The sequence below is a fragment of the Anolis sagrei genome, chromosome X (genome assembly GCF_037176765.1).
Source record: "Anolis sagrei isolate rAnoSag1 chromosome X, rAnoSag1.mat, whole genome shotgun sequence".
NCBI lineage: Eukaryota > Metazoa > Chordata > Lepidosauria > Squamata > Dactyloidae > Anolis > Anolis sagrei.
In genome coordinates, this window is record NC_090034.1 from 58,026,757 (window position 1) to 58,040,787 (window position 14,031).

The 14,031-nt window shown below is 41.1% G+C and overlaps 1 protein-coding gene across 1 annotated transcript in view; it reads left to right on the top strand.

Moving 5' to 3' along the window:
• Nucleotides 1-2,107: 2,107 nt before the first annotated feature.
• Nucleotides 2,108-14,031, top strand: part of RAB3A (RAB3A, member RAS oncogene family) — a 33,930-nt gene continuing 22,006 nt past the window's right edge. The window contains exon 1 of the mRNA XM_060784885.2: nucleotides 2,108-2,216. The gene's annotated coding sequence lies outside the window, so the exon portion shown is untranslated. The remainder of the gene's footprint in view (nucleotides 2,217-14,031) is intronic.

The following is a 14,031-nucleotide window of genomic DNA, read 5'->3' on the forward strand; positions in this document are numbered from 1 at the left end:
CACAGATTTCATAAAGGGGGTCCCCATCCCATCCCCATCCCCATCCCAGCAAAGTTTATTAGAAGCAACAACAATTGGCAAAAGCAATTCATCAGAGTTCTTGAGGTTTGATCCCTTGCAACGAGAGCATGCACACACAGGCGGGGAGCTCCTTCTCCCCAAGCGGCTTGGTTTTTGAGTTCATGGAGGAAGCCCGTGATGCCAGGGCACCAAGTCAATCAGAAAGGGCAGAAAAGTCCGCAAAGAGTCCACAAGTGGTGGAGAGTGGGGCAATGTCCTTTGGGGGAACTGCATTTCCCTGATCAGGGGCCAGGGTCCAGTGCACAAGCCAGAGAATTCACAGAGAGGAAACAGGAACCCAGTCAGGTGTGCTGGGTCAGGAAGCAGCAGAATCCATTTTCCGGCCCTTGGCGAACTACAAATACTTGGGGGGGGGGGGGGGGGATGCTCTGCATCAGTATGTCTTTGGCATTGAATGTTGCCATATATGCGTATATGTACATTGTAATCCGCCCTGAGTCCCCTGCAGGGTGAGAAGGGTGGAATATAAATCTATATAAATAAAAATGTAATGTTCGTTTGTGGTATTCACAGAACTCAAAAACCACTAGGGCAATTGGCACCAAATTTGGACACGATACACCTAACAACCCAATGTATGTCCTTCACTCAAAAAATTGATTTTGTCATTTGAGAGTTGTAATTGCTGGGATTTATAGTTCACCTACAATCAAAGAGCATTCTGAACCCCACTAACGATGGAATTGAACCAAACGTGGCACACAGGACTCCCATGACCAACATGGGCATTGGTGGACATTGACCCTGAGTTTGGGAGTTGTAGTTCACCTACATCCAGAGAGCGCTGTGGACTCAAACAATGATGGATCTGGACCAAACTTGGCACGAATATTCCATATGCCCAAATTTGCAGACAAATTGAGTTTGGGGGAAATGGACCCTGATATTTGGGAGTTGTAGTTGCTGGGATTTATAGTTCACCTACAATCAAAGAGCATTCTGAACCCCACGAGCGACAGAATTGGGGCAACTTCCCACACAGAACCCCCATGACCAACAGAAAACACTTAAGGCCATCCAGTCTAACTGACAAAGAGCCATCCAACCATAGATATAGATAGATAGATATGAGTCACACACACATATAGTATCATAGATTTGAAAGGGACCCCCCCCCCAAAAGGACAATTATATGTCGCATATTCCAGAGTAGGCAAACCAGACAATCTCTACATGAACACTGTCAATGAAATAGCAAGAAATACTGTTTAAATATGTGAGAGGAAGCCACAGGGAGGAGGGAGCAAGCTTGTCTTCTGCTTCCTTGGAGACTAGGACGCGGAACAATGGCTTCAAACTACAAGAGAGGAGATTCCATCTGAACATGAGGAAGAACTTCCTGACTGTGAGAGCCGTTCAGCAGTGGAACTCTCTGCCCCAGAGTGTGGTGGAGGCTCCTTCTTTGGAAGCTTTTAAGCAGAGGCTGGATGGCCATCTGTCAGGGGTGATTTGAATGCAATATTCCTGCTTCTTGGCAGAATGGGGTTGGACTGGATGGCCCAGGAGGTCTCTTCCAACTCTTTGATTCTATGATTCTATGAAGAGTCGGAGACGACTGAACGAATGAACAACAACAACAAATCTCTCAGCCTTCTCTTCTTCAGGCTAAACATGGCCAGCTCCTTAAGCCGCTCTTCATAGGGCTTGTTCTCCAGACCCTTGATCATTTGAGTCGCCCTCCTCTGGACACATTCTAGCTTGTCAATATGTTATTGGTTTAATCAAGGATTGAGACTCATTCAGGCCCCACTTTTATGTCACTTTTGGCCCAATCAAGAAGGGGTTGAAAAGCTGCCTTTTCCCCTCAGGGCCACGTGACCGCCTTGGCTGAAGCAATGGCGCGCGAAAGGGAAGCTGCGTCGCCATAGAAACCGAGCCTGGCAGGCCGGGATAGGTTGCGAGCCGGCGTCAATCCTGGCTGAGCGACGGGCCAATCGTGAGGCGGCTCCCGTCTTCTAAGCACCGCCTCCGAAAGAGGAGGGCAGGGCAAGGACGTCACGGTTTCATTTGCATCTGCGCCCCGCCCCTTTTTGGAACGCTGTGACGTCGGTCCGGGGATCTGCAGGCAAGGTGCTCAGTCGCCTCGCGCCGCCGCTGCTGCTGCATTAGCTGTCGATCCGAAGCGCGCTTCCGAGGTGAGTGAGCGCGCGCGCCCTTGCAAGCTCCTTTTTGCACCCCGGTTTGGATGCTGGGGTGCCCCCTTTGCATGGGATTCGGGGAGTGGGGTAACCTTCATTTGACACAGGTGTAGCAGCAGAAGCCTAAGGCGCTTAAACCGGGGGATGCTTCGATGGGGCAAATGGGCCTTTGCAGAAAGGCTCTCCTTGCAAAGCCCAGCAAATCAAGGCAGTATAGAATCATAGAATAGAATCAAGTAATATAGACAAGTAAATGGATACATTGAGTGCAGAATATTATAAAACTATAATGCAAAATTGTGAATAATAATAATAAATAATAATAATAAAAAGGGTAAAAATAGAAAAACAATAAAAATGGTCAAGATACGAAAATAATAGAAATGGTTAAAAATTGTAAAAATATAATTTAAAAAATCGAAAGGATCAAATAGTAAAATAATGAGCATAATAAAATCGTAAAATAACATAAAAACAATAAATGATAAAATAGAAAAAATAATATAGAGAAATAATAATAAAATTGTAAAAATATAGTAAAAAGCAATCAAAAGGATAAAATAGACAAAAATGGTGAAAATAGAAAAAGAATAAAAAATAGAAAATAATAATAAATGATAAAATATAATAAAAAGCAATCAAAAGGATAAAATAGACAAAAATTAAAATGGTGAAAATAGAAAAAGAATAAAAAATAGAAAATAATAATAAATGATAAAAATATATAATAAAAAGCAATAACATAAAAATGGAAATGGGAAAAATAAAAAAATGATAAAATTAGAAATAATAATAATAATTGTACACATATAATTAAAGCAATAAAAAGAGTAAATTGGAAAAAGAATTAAAATGGTGAAAATAGAAATAGAATAATAATAATGGTAAAAAATAATAAAAAGCAATAAAAAGGGTGAAATAGAAAAATGGTAAAAATATAATATCATATAGAAATATAATAAAAATAGAGAAATAATAATAATTGTGAAATAATTAAAAATGTGTAAAAAAGTATAATAAAAATAAGAATGGTAAAAGAGAACAAAATAAAAATGGTAAAATAGAACAAAATAAAAATGGTAAGAATGAAAAATAATAAAAGTGGTAATGAAAAATAGAAATGGTAAAATAATAAAAACAATACACTCAGTTCTTGTGGGTTTTTTCGGGCTATATGGCCATGTTCTAGAGGCATTTTTCCTGACGTTTCGCCTGCATCTATGGCAAGCATCCTCAGAGGTGAGGATGCTTGCCATAGATGCAGGCGAAACGTCAGGAGAAATGCCTCTAGAACATGGCCATATAGCCCGAAAAAACCCACAAGAACTGAGTGATTCCAGCCATGAAAGCCTTCGACAATACAAAAACAATACAATTTGTAAAAATAGAGAAATAATAAAAATAGAAATATAATTAAAGATGTAAAATAAAAATGTTATAATATAATATAATAAATATAATATAATAATATAATAAAATGAAATGGGTAGAATAGAATTTCTTCTGTAAAAATAGAAAAACAGTAAAATTGTGAAATAACAGTTTAAAAATTAATAACATTTAAAAATTAATTAAAAATTTAAACAAAAATAAGTAAAATAGAAAATAATAAACATTATAAAAATAGAAAAATAATAAAATGTAAAATAATAAAAATAGAAAAATAAGTGTGAAACAAAAAAATATAATTAACATAGAAAATTGTAAAACGCAAAAATGATAAAACTGGTAAAACAAAAATGATATCAATAGAAAAGTGTGAAACATAAGCATAAAAATAGAATATTGCAACATATAAAAATAATAAAAAGGGTAAAATATAAAAATAATATAAATTCAAAAGTATCAATCACGAAAAAAATGATAAAACTACAAAATAAATGCTAATAATAAATAATACAAAAATATCAAAAGTGACAGGATAAAAAAATAAAATGTGAAAATAATAAATAATAAAATGGTAGCCTAGGTAAGGTATAAAAAAAATTAAATATGCAAGGATACAAACGAGTAAAAATATAATAAATAGTAATTTAACCATGAGAACAAATGTAAACTGTAAGTATAATAATTTTCTAATATTAAATTATAAAAATGTAAAATGTCAAAATAATATATATATGCAAAATATTAGAATAAATAATTAAAATATTTTTTTAAAAAAATCTCAGATATGTACATAAAATAAAAATAATAAAAATAGAATGGATAGAATTATTATTATTCCCCCCCCCCCCCCTTGAGATGTCCTTTTAGGCCTCTTGTGTTGCTTGGATGCAAACGGGCTGCTATGATTGGTTGGGAAGGGAGGCTCCCATCACTTTGGGTTCCAAAGGATACAGGCTTGTTGTGTTTTTCCAAGCAGAATAGGAGGATTTGCCTTGATGGCGATTGGAAGAGAGTGGCCGGTTGCAGTCATTTGCTCTTGCAATCCTCCATCTTGGAGGGCTTTTTTTTTTTGCCTCGGCGGATCAGATTCGGTGCGCGGCAGCCCATGCGTCGACGACGGCAGTGTGTTGTCAGGCGACACGGCTATGAATGATGGATGGTCGCCCAGAGCAACCGGGCTGATTGGCTTGCGGATGGACAGAGCAGCCCACATGCATGGACCATATAACGCAATTGAAAGACCTGATGATGATGATAATAATACAAAACCCCAAATGTCACTTTGAAGCAGAGACTGGGTGGCCATCCGTTGGGAGGGATCAGATTGGGTCTTCCAGCCCAGTTGAAGGTTGGATTGGATGGCCTTTAGGGCACTTTCCAACACAAGAATTATTGTTATTAGGATACTATAGTGGTGATTATATGTTTTTAATGTTTTTATATGTATTTTCTTATGTTTTGCTGAATGTTTTCAATGGTATTTATGACTGTTGTGGCATCAAATTGCTGCCAATTTGTAAGCCACTGTGAGTTGTTGTCTTCGGGTTGCGAAAGACGGGACAGAAATGCTGTGTGTGTGTATGTGTATATATATATATATATATATATATATATATATACCCCTATTTACCCATGCAGCTATGAGTCTCTGAGGCTGGATGGCCATCTGTCAGGAGGGATCAGATGTCCTGAATGGAAGTTTGCAGTCAGATTGGATGGCCCTTGTGGGGTCCCTTCTGACACTAGGATTGTTATTATTATTATTAGGATACTGTAATTTCTCCATGAAGGTATGAGGCTGGATGACCATCTGTTGGGAGGGATCGAGTGGTGTCCTAGGATGATGAGGAGTCCCCTTGGGGAGATAGGATGGGTTACTAATAAAGTGATGATGATGATGATTAGGTTCTTGTGGGGCTTTTTGGGCTATAGAGCCATGTTCTAGAGGCATTTCTCCTGACGTTTCGCCTGCATCTATGGCAAGCATCCTCACTACCTCTGAGGTTTTCCATAGATGCAGGCGAAACATCAGGAGAAATGCCTCTAGAACATGGCTCTATAGCCCGAAAAAACCCACAAGAACCTAGTGATTCCAGCCATGAAAGCCTTCGACAATACAATGATTATTATTATTATTAGGATACTATAGCCCTATTTCCCTGTGAAGCTATGAATCTATAAGGCTGGATGACCATCTGTCGGGAGGGATTCAATGGTGTCCATTATGGTAGAATAGAGTTTTATTGGATCACCCTTGGGGTTCCTTCCAACACTAGGGTGATCATGATGATGATTAGGATACTATAGCCGTATTTCCCCATGAGACTATGAGGTTGGATGGCCATCTGTCAGGAGGGATCAGATGGTGTCTTTAATGTCAGAATGGGGTTGGACTGGATGGCGTTGAGGTCACTTCCAACATTAGGATACTATGATTCTATAGCCTTATTTATCCATGGACCTTCTAATGTCGATGAGGCCGGATGGCCATTTGGAGGGAGGCATCGGATGGTGCCCAAAATGGTGGAATAGAGTTCTATTGGATGGCCCTTGGGGTCCCTTCCAACTCTAGGATTCTATGACCCTATTTCTATATTGAAGCTTCTAATGTCAGTGAGGCCCAATGGCCATCTGTTGGGAGGGATCTTATGCTGTCCTTAATGGCAGAATAGAGTTTTATTGGATGGCCTTTGGGGTCCCTTCCAACACTAGGATTGTTGTTTTTCTTATTATGCTATAGCCCTATTTCCCCATGAAGCTACAAGGGTGGATGGCCATCTGTCGGGAGGGATCGGATTGGGTCTTACTAGATGTCCCTTGGAGTCTCTTCCAATTCTATAGCCCTATTTCTCCATGAACCTTCTAATGTTCTAACTTCCATGAACCTTCTAATGCCGATGAGGCTGGATGGCTATCTGTTGGGAGAGATTGGATGGTGTCCTTAATGGATTGCGTGGCCCTTGGGATCCCTTCCAACATGTTGTTGTTGCGATGGTATAGCTCTATTTCTCCATATAGGTATGAGACTGGATGACCATCTATCAGGAGGGATCGGATGGTGCCCTTAAAGGCAGAATGGATTGGGTGGCCCTTGGGGTCGCTTCCACCTCTAGGATTCATTCCCTGGCCCTATTTCTCCCCATTAACTTTCTAATGTCTATGAAGCTGGAGGGCTTTCATGGTGTCTTGGCAGAATTGGGGTCAGACTGGATGGCCTTTAGGGGTCCTTTCCAACCCAGGTGCCTCTCTAGGAATCCCAAGGCCCTCCAATGCAGAAGCAGACCACTCTGGAGGACCTAGAGATATCCTCTTCTAGGAAACACATCCCTATTCGTATTATGTAAGCCTGTTTGTTTGCTTCCCTTGCTCCTTTTTCGATGGGCAGGATTTCGGTGTGATTTCGCTGGATCCGCAGGGTCCCCCAAAGGGCATCTAGACTAAGCCCATTGCAGAGCAGACCAAGCCCATTGCAGAGCAGGTGTCCGTTTCTAAGGAATCTTAGATTTCAAGGGCCTTAAGAGTCAGTGGGGACCCTAAAGGGCATCTAGTCCAAACTTATTCTGGTTCAGGCGTCTATTTCTAAAGAATTCTAGATCCTCAGGGTTCCCCAAAGGGCATCTAGACCAAGCTCATTGCAGAGCAGGTGTCTATTTCTAAGGAATCTTAGATTTCAAGGGCCTTAAGAGTCAGTGGGGACCCTAAGGGCATCTAGTTTAAACCTATTCTGTTTCAGTGTTTTTTCAAAGGAATTCTAGATTCGCAAGGTCCCCCAAAAGGCATCTAGACCGAGACCATTCCAGTGCAGATGTCTATTTCTAAGGAATTCGAGATCCAAAGGGCTTTGAGAGTTGGAAGGGACCCCCAAGGGCATCTAGACCATTTCTAAGCAATCCTAGATCCTAAGGGTCGTAAGAGTCGGACCCTTGGGATCTAGATCTGGATTTACACTACTGGTTTTTGTGTAAATCTATTTTATAGAGACATGTTTTGATATATGTATTTTGTTGTATGTATTTTATGTCGAGGTGTTTTGGCTGTCATTAGAGGAAGTGGGTAACAAATAATAATAATAATAATAATATAAGCTCTTTTTTTTTGGTTTGTTGTGAGTTTTCCGGCTGTATGGCCATATTCCAGAATCATTTTCTTCTGACGTTTCACCCGCATCTATGGCAGGCATCCTCAGAGGTTGTGAGGTCTGTTGGAAACTTGAAAAATGGGGTTTATATATCTGTGGAATAATGTCCACGGTGAGAGAAAGAACTCTTGTCTGTTTGAGGTAATTGTGAATGTTTCCATTTATGATTGGGAGAAAGAAGTCTGTTGGAGGTAGGTGTGAATGTTAATAATAATAATAATAATAATAATAATAATAACACTTTATTTGTACCCAGCTACCATCTCCCCAAGGGACTCGGTGCGGCTTACATGACGCCAAACCCAAACACAACAATACAAGCAATAATCACAACAATACAAGCAATTAAAATAAAAAACATAGACAATAATATACAATGTATTGAAATCCACAAGCATGTGGACAATTTCAACAGAAAGGAAGAAACCATGAAAATGAACAAAATCTGGCTACCAGTATTTAAAAAACTCAAAAATTACAACAGCAAAACAACAGAGAGTAAACAATCAGGCACATCAAATCACTCTCAACAAAAGATTCCCCCCAGGCACTTCCAAGCCATTATATGCTAATCAAGGTGGTCAGTTGAAACATTCACACCTAGCTGCAGCAGACAAAAGTCCTTTGTCCCACTCTGGTCGTTCCACAGATATATAAACCCATTTTCCTACTTCCAACAGACCTCACTACCTCTGAGGATGCTTGCCATAGATGCAGGCGAAACGTCAGGAGAAAATGCCTCTAGAACATGGCCATATAGCCCGGAAAAACCTACAACAACCCAATAATATACAACATTCCAATTGGCCACCTTGATTAGCATTTAATGGCCTAGCAGTTTCAAGGTCTGGCTGAAAAAAAAACAGGGGAATTCCAGACAGGAAACAATCAGGGCCAGCTAACATCTCCCAACAAAAGGTTCCCTCAGGCAGAAAGCAGCCATACTTTGAAACTGCTAGGCCATTATATGCTAATCAATTCACACCTACCTCAAACAGACTTGTGAGGGGGTTGTGGAGAGAATGCTTCTGGAACATGGTCAGACAGCCCAGAAAACTCACAACCAGTGATTCACTCCAGTGATTCCGGCCATGAAAGCCTTTCTACAACTCATTTCTTTTCCTCAATTCAGGACCTTGGAGAGTTCCCTAAAAGCCATGGGAGGCAAAGGGACCCACGCCATGTAATAATAATAATAATAATAATAATAATAATGGTAAGGTGCACCCTAAAATCCATCGATTAAAAGACAGGCGTGACCATTAAAAGACATAGATTAAAAACATGGTCATTAAAATAAATTGATTGAAAGATATGATAGTTAATCTATATATATAAAAATGCTCTGTGCATAATGAGTTCCTTAAAAACAAAAGAACCAATGAACGAAATCACACCAAATTTGGCAACAAAACGTCTCACATCACAAGGAGTGACTGACCATCACTCCAAAAATTATGATTTTGTCATTTGGGAGTTGTAGTTGCTGGGATTTATAGTTCACCTACAATCAAAGAGCATTCTGAACTCCATCAACAATGGAATTGAACCAAACTTGCCACACAGGACTTCCATGACCAGCAGAAAATACTGGAAGGGTTTGGTGGGCATTGGCCTTGAGTTTGGGAGTTATAGTTCACCTACATCCAGAGAGCACTGTGGACTCAAACAATGATGGATCTGGACCAAACTTGGCACAAGCACTCAATATGCCCAAATATGAACACAGATGGAGTTTGGGGGAAATAGACCTTGACATTTGGGAGTTGTAGTCACTGGGATTCACAGTTCACCTGCAATCAAAGAGCATTCTGAACACTATGAACGACAGAATCGGGGCAAACTTCCCACACAGAACCCCCATGACCAACAGAAAATACTTAAAGCCATCCAATCCAACTCCCTTCATTGGGGCAAGAAAACGCAATCAAAGTCCTCCTGACAAAGAGCCATCCAGCCATAGATAGATATAGATAGATATCATTCACGCACACACAGATCATAGATTTGAAAGGGACCCTTAAAGAAGGACAATGATATGCTGCATGTCCCAGGGTGGGCAAACTAGACAATCTCCACATCAACACTGACAAAGAAACAGCAAGAAATACTGTTTACCCACAAGCATCAAGACATTACATATATTAGAAACCAACACTTTCTCATTATTTTATTTTCCAGATCAACAAACTGGGCCACAGCAACGCATGGCAGGGGACCGCTAGTAAATAATAATAATACATTATAATACTAATAATAGATACATAGCCGTCTTGAGTCTCCTGGTAGAGAGAAAATGTGGGTTATAAATAAATATAATAATGATAATGATAATAATAATTATTTTATTTTATTTTATATAATAATAATACAATGTTTCTCACTATATTATTATTATATAAGTTGGGGGGGGTTCAGAGGAGTCACCAAAGACCATCATAAAACATATTTCAGATGGTTTTAGGAGCCTTTTTGGCCGAGAAGGCTGATGATCTCCCTGCTTGTCCTTCTTTTCCTCTTTGGAAACAGACGGCGAATCCTTCCTCCAAAAGCCCTCCTCCGCTGTGATTGGCCGGCCTCTCAGCGGAGGCGAGGAGAATAATGTCCTTGGCGCATGGCAGCGTGGTTCACATATGTAGACGAGGGAGAGCATGTCAGGCTGGAGGGAGACACACACCAGCGAGACCCTTCAAGGCATGGGGGGCTCTGTGTGGAAAGTCTGGCCCAATATTATCATTGGTGGAGTTCAGAATGCTCTTTGGTTGTAGGTGAACTATAAATCCCAGCAACTACAAGTCCCAAATATCAAAGTCTATTTCCCCCAAACTCCACCAGTGTTCACATTTGGCCATATTGAATATCTGTGCCAAGTTTGGTCCAGATCCATCATTGTTTGTGTCCACAGTGGATGTAGGTGAACTACAACTCCCAAACTCAAGATCAATGCCCACCAAACCCTTCCAGTATTTTCTGTTGGTCATGCGGGTTCCGTGTGCCAAGACTGGTTCCATTTTCTCGTTGTTGGGTTCAGAATGCTCTTTGATTGTAGGTGAACTATAAATCCCAGCAACTACAACTCTCAAATGACAAAATCAATCCCCCCTAACTCTACCAGTATTCAAATTTAAGCGTATCGGGTATTTGTGCCAAATTTGGTCCAGTGAATGAAAATACATCCTGCATATCAGATATTGACATGACGATTCATAACAGGAGCAAAATTACAATTATAAATTAGCAACAAAAACAGTGTTATGGTTGGGGGTCACCACAACATGAGGAAATGTATTAAGGGGTCGTGGCATTAGGAAAATTGAGAAACAGTGTTCTAATACTAATAATAGATACATAGCCACTTTGAGTCTCCTTGCGGAGAGGAAAAGCAGGGTATAAATAAATATTATTATTATTATTCGATAATAATGAAAAGACATAGATTGAAAGACATATGAAAACCCATTTCGGGGTCAAGCTGTCGGTGGTGAAGAGCTGATCCACCCAATTAGCTTAATTGTCTTTCTCTGCGGTTTAGAAACCTGCTTAGCTCTGCCTTTTTGCGAAGCGAAATACGCAGAAAATGGAGGGCCCTGCAGCACATAAATTGCATTTATTTGTTGTTTTATCCCTCGAGGGAAAATAGGGCTGCTGTAATCTCCCCCTATTAGGAATACTACAGCCGAAGGGGAACTATTCTTCACAGGCTTTTCTGAGGTTTGGTTGCTTCCTTTTATTATATTCTAGCTTGGTATTGCCCAGATTATTTGAAAAACTCAATTTTAGTGGTACAAAATGCATAAGGTTGTGAACTACAACTCCCATCGTGCCAGGTTAACCCTGAGAAACTCCATCAGTACTTAAACTTTGTTATGGTGGGCAAGTTTGCTCTAGATGCATCATTGGTGGGGTTCAGTGTGCTCTCTGGTTGAAGGGTAAACTACAACTCCCGCTGTGGTGAGTCCATCCTCTCAAACCCCTTCAGTAGGTTATTTGAAAAAGTCAATTTTTAATTGTATAAAATGCATAAGTTTGTGAGTGAACTACAACTCCCATCATGCCAGGTTAACCCTGAGAAACTCCATCAGTACTTAAAGTTTGTTATGTTGTACAAGTTTGCTCTAGATGCATAATTGGTGGGGTTCAGTGTGCTCTCTGGCTGAAGGGTAAACTACAACTCCCACTATGGTGAGTCCATGCCCTCAAACCCCTTCAGTAGGTTATTTGAGAAAGTCAATTTTTAATTGTACAAAAGGCATAAGGTTGTGGGTGAACTACAACTCCCATCATATGGAGCCCCTGGTGGCGCAGTGGGTTAAACCCCTGTGCCGGCAGGACTGAAGACTGACAGGTCGCAGGTTCGAATCTGGGGAGAGGCGGATGAGCTCCCTCTATCAGCTCCAGCTCCTCATGCGGGGACATGAGAGAAGCCTCCCACAAGGATGATAAAAACATCAAATCATCCAGGCATCCCCTGGGCAACGTCCTTGCAGACGGCCAATTCTCTCACAACAGGAGTCACTCCTGACACAACAACAACAACAACAACAACAAAACTCCCATCATGCCAGATTAACCCTGAGAAACTCCATCAGTACTTAAAGTTTGTTATGTTGCGCAAGTTTGCTCTAGATGCCTCATTGGTGGGGTTCAGTGTGCTCTCTGGCTGAAGGGTAAACTACAACTCCCACTATGGTGAGTCCATCCCCTCAAACACCTTCAGTAGGTTATTTGAGAAAGTCAATTTTTAATTGTACAAAAGGCATAAGGTTGTGGGTGAACTACAACTCCCATCATATGGAGCCCCCGGTGGCGCAGTGGGTTAAACCCCTGTGCCAGCAGGACTGAAGACTGACAGGTCACAGGTTCGAATCTGGGGAGAGGCGGATGAGCTCCCTCTATCAGCTCCAGCTCCTCATGCAGGGACATGAGAGAAGCCTCCCACAAGGATGATAAAAACATCAAATCATCCAGGCATCCTCTGGGCAACGTCCTTGCAGACGGCCAATTCTCTCACACCAGGAGTCACTCCTGACACGACAAAAAAAAAAAAAAACTCCCATCATCCCAGATTAACCCTGAGAAACTCCATCAGTACTTAATATTTGTTATGTTGTGCAAGTTTGCTCTAGATGCATCATTGGTGGGGTTCAGTGTGCTCTCTGGCTGTAGGGTAAACTTCAACTCCCGCTATGGTGAGTCCATCCTCTCAAACCCCTTCAGTAGGTTATTTGAGAAAGTCAGTTTTTTAATTGGACAAAATGCATAAGTTTGTGTGTGAACTACAACTCCCATGATGCCAGGTTAACCCTGAGAAACTCCATCAGTTTGTTATGATGGGCAAGTATGCTCTAGATGCATCATTGGTGGGGTTCAGTGTGCTCTGTGGCTGCAGGGTAAACTACAACTCCCACGATGGTCAGTCAGTCCCCTCAAACCCTTCCAGTAGTTCGGGTTAATCATGGGGGTTCTGTGTGCCGGGTTTGGTCCAGGTCCATCATGGGTGGAGGTCACAGTTTCTCTGGTTGTGGGTGAACTACAGCTCCCAGAAAGGAAGGTCAGTTCCCCCCAAATCCCTCCAGTAATGACATGTTGGCATATCAGGTATGTGTGCCAAGTATGATCCAGATCCATTGGTGTTTGGGTTCACACTGCTATCTACAACTACAACTCTCCCAAATCAAAGTGAATTTTCCCCAAAGACCGCCAGTATTTTTTACTGGTCATTGGGGCTCTGTGTGCCAAGTGTGGTCGAATTCCATCCTTGGTGGAGTTCAGAGTGCTCCTTGATTGTAGGTGAACTATACATCCCAGTACCTACAACTCCAAAATGTTTAGGCCATTTCCCCGTAAAACCAACCAGTATTCAAATGTGGGCATATTGAGTATGCACGCCAAGTTTGTTCCAGATCTATCGTTGTTTGGGTTCATAGTCCGCTCTGGATGTAGTTGAACACCTATAAATCCCTCCCGAGACATCCAGTGTTTTTTGTCAGTCATGGGAGTTCTATGTGCCAAGTTATTTCCAGTTCCATCATTGGTGGAGTTCAGAGTGCTCTTAGATTGCTGTTCAACTATACACCCCATAGTGAATTCTCCCCAAACCTCTCTAGTATGTTCAATTGCTGATCAATTTCTTTGTCTGCTGTGTGCCATAGAAAAGAATAGGAAAGGGTTGAGGGAGAGGCAGTGGATGGAGTAATGCACATTTCACACCAATGGAGAGAGAAAGGAACCCTGGGATGTCTGTGGTGGAGGAAACATATAAAATCTAGGATGAAATTGTCCTCG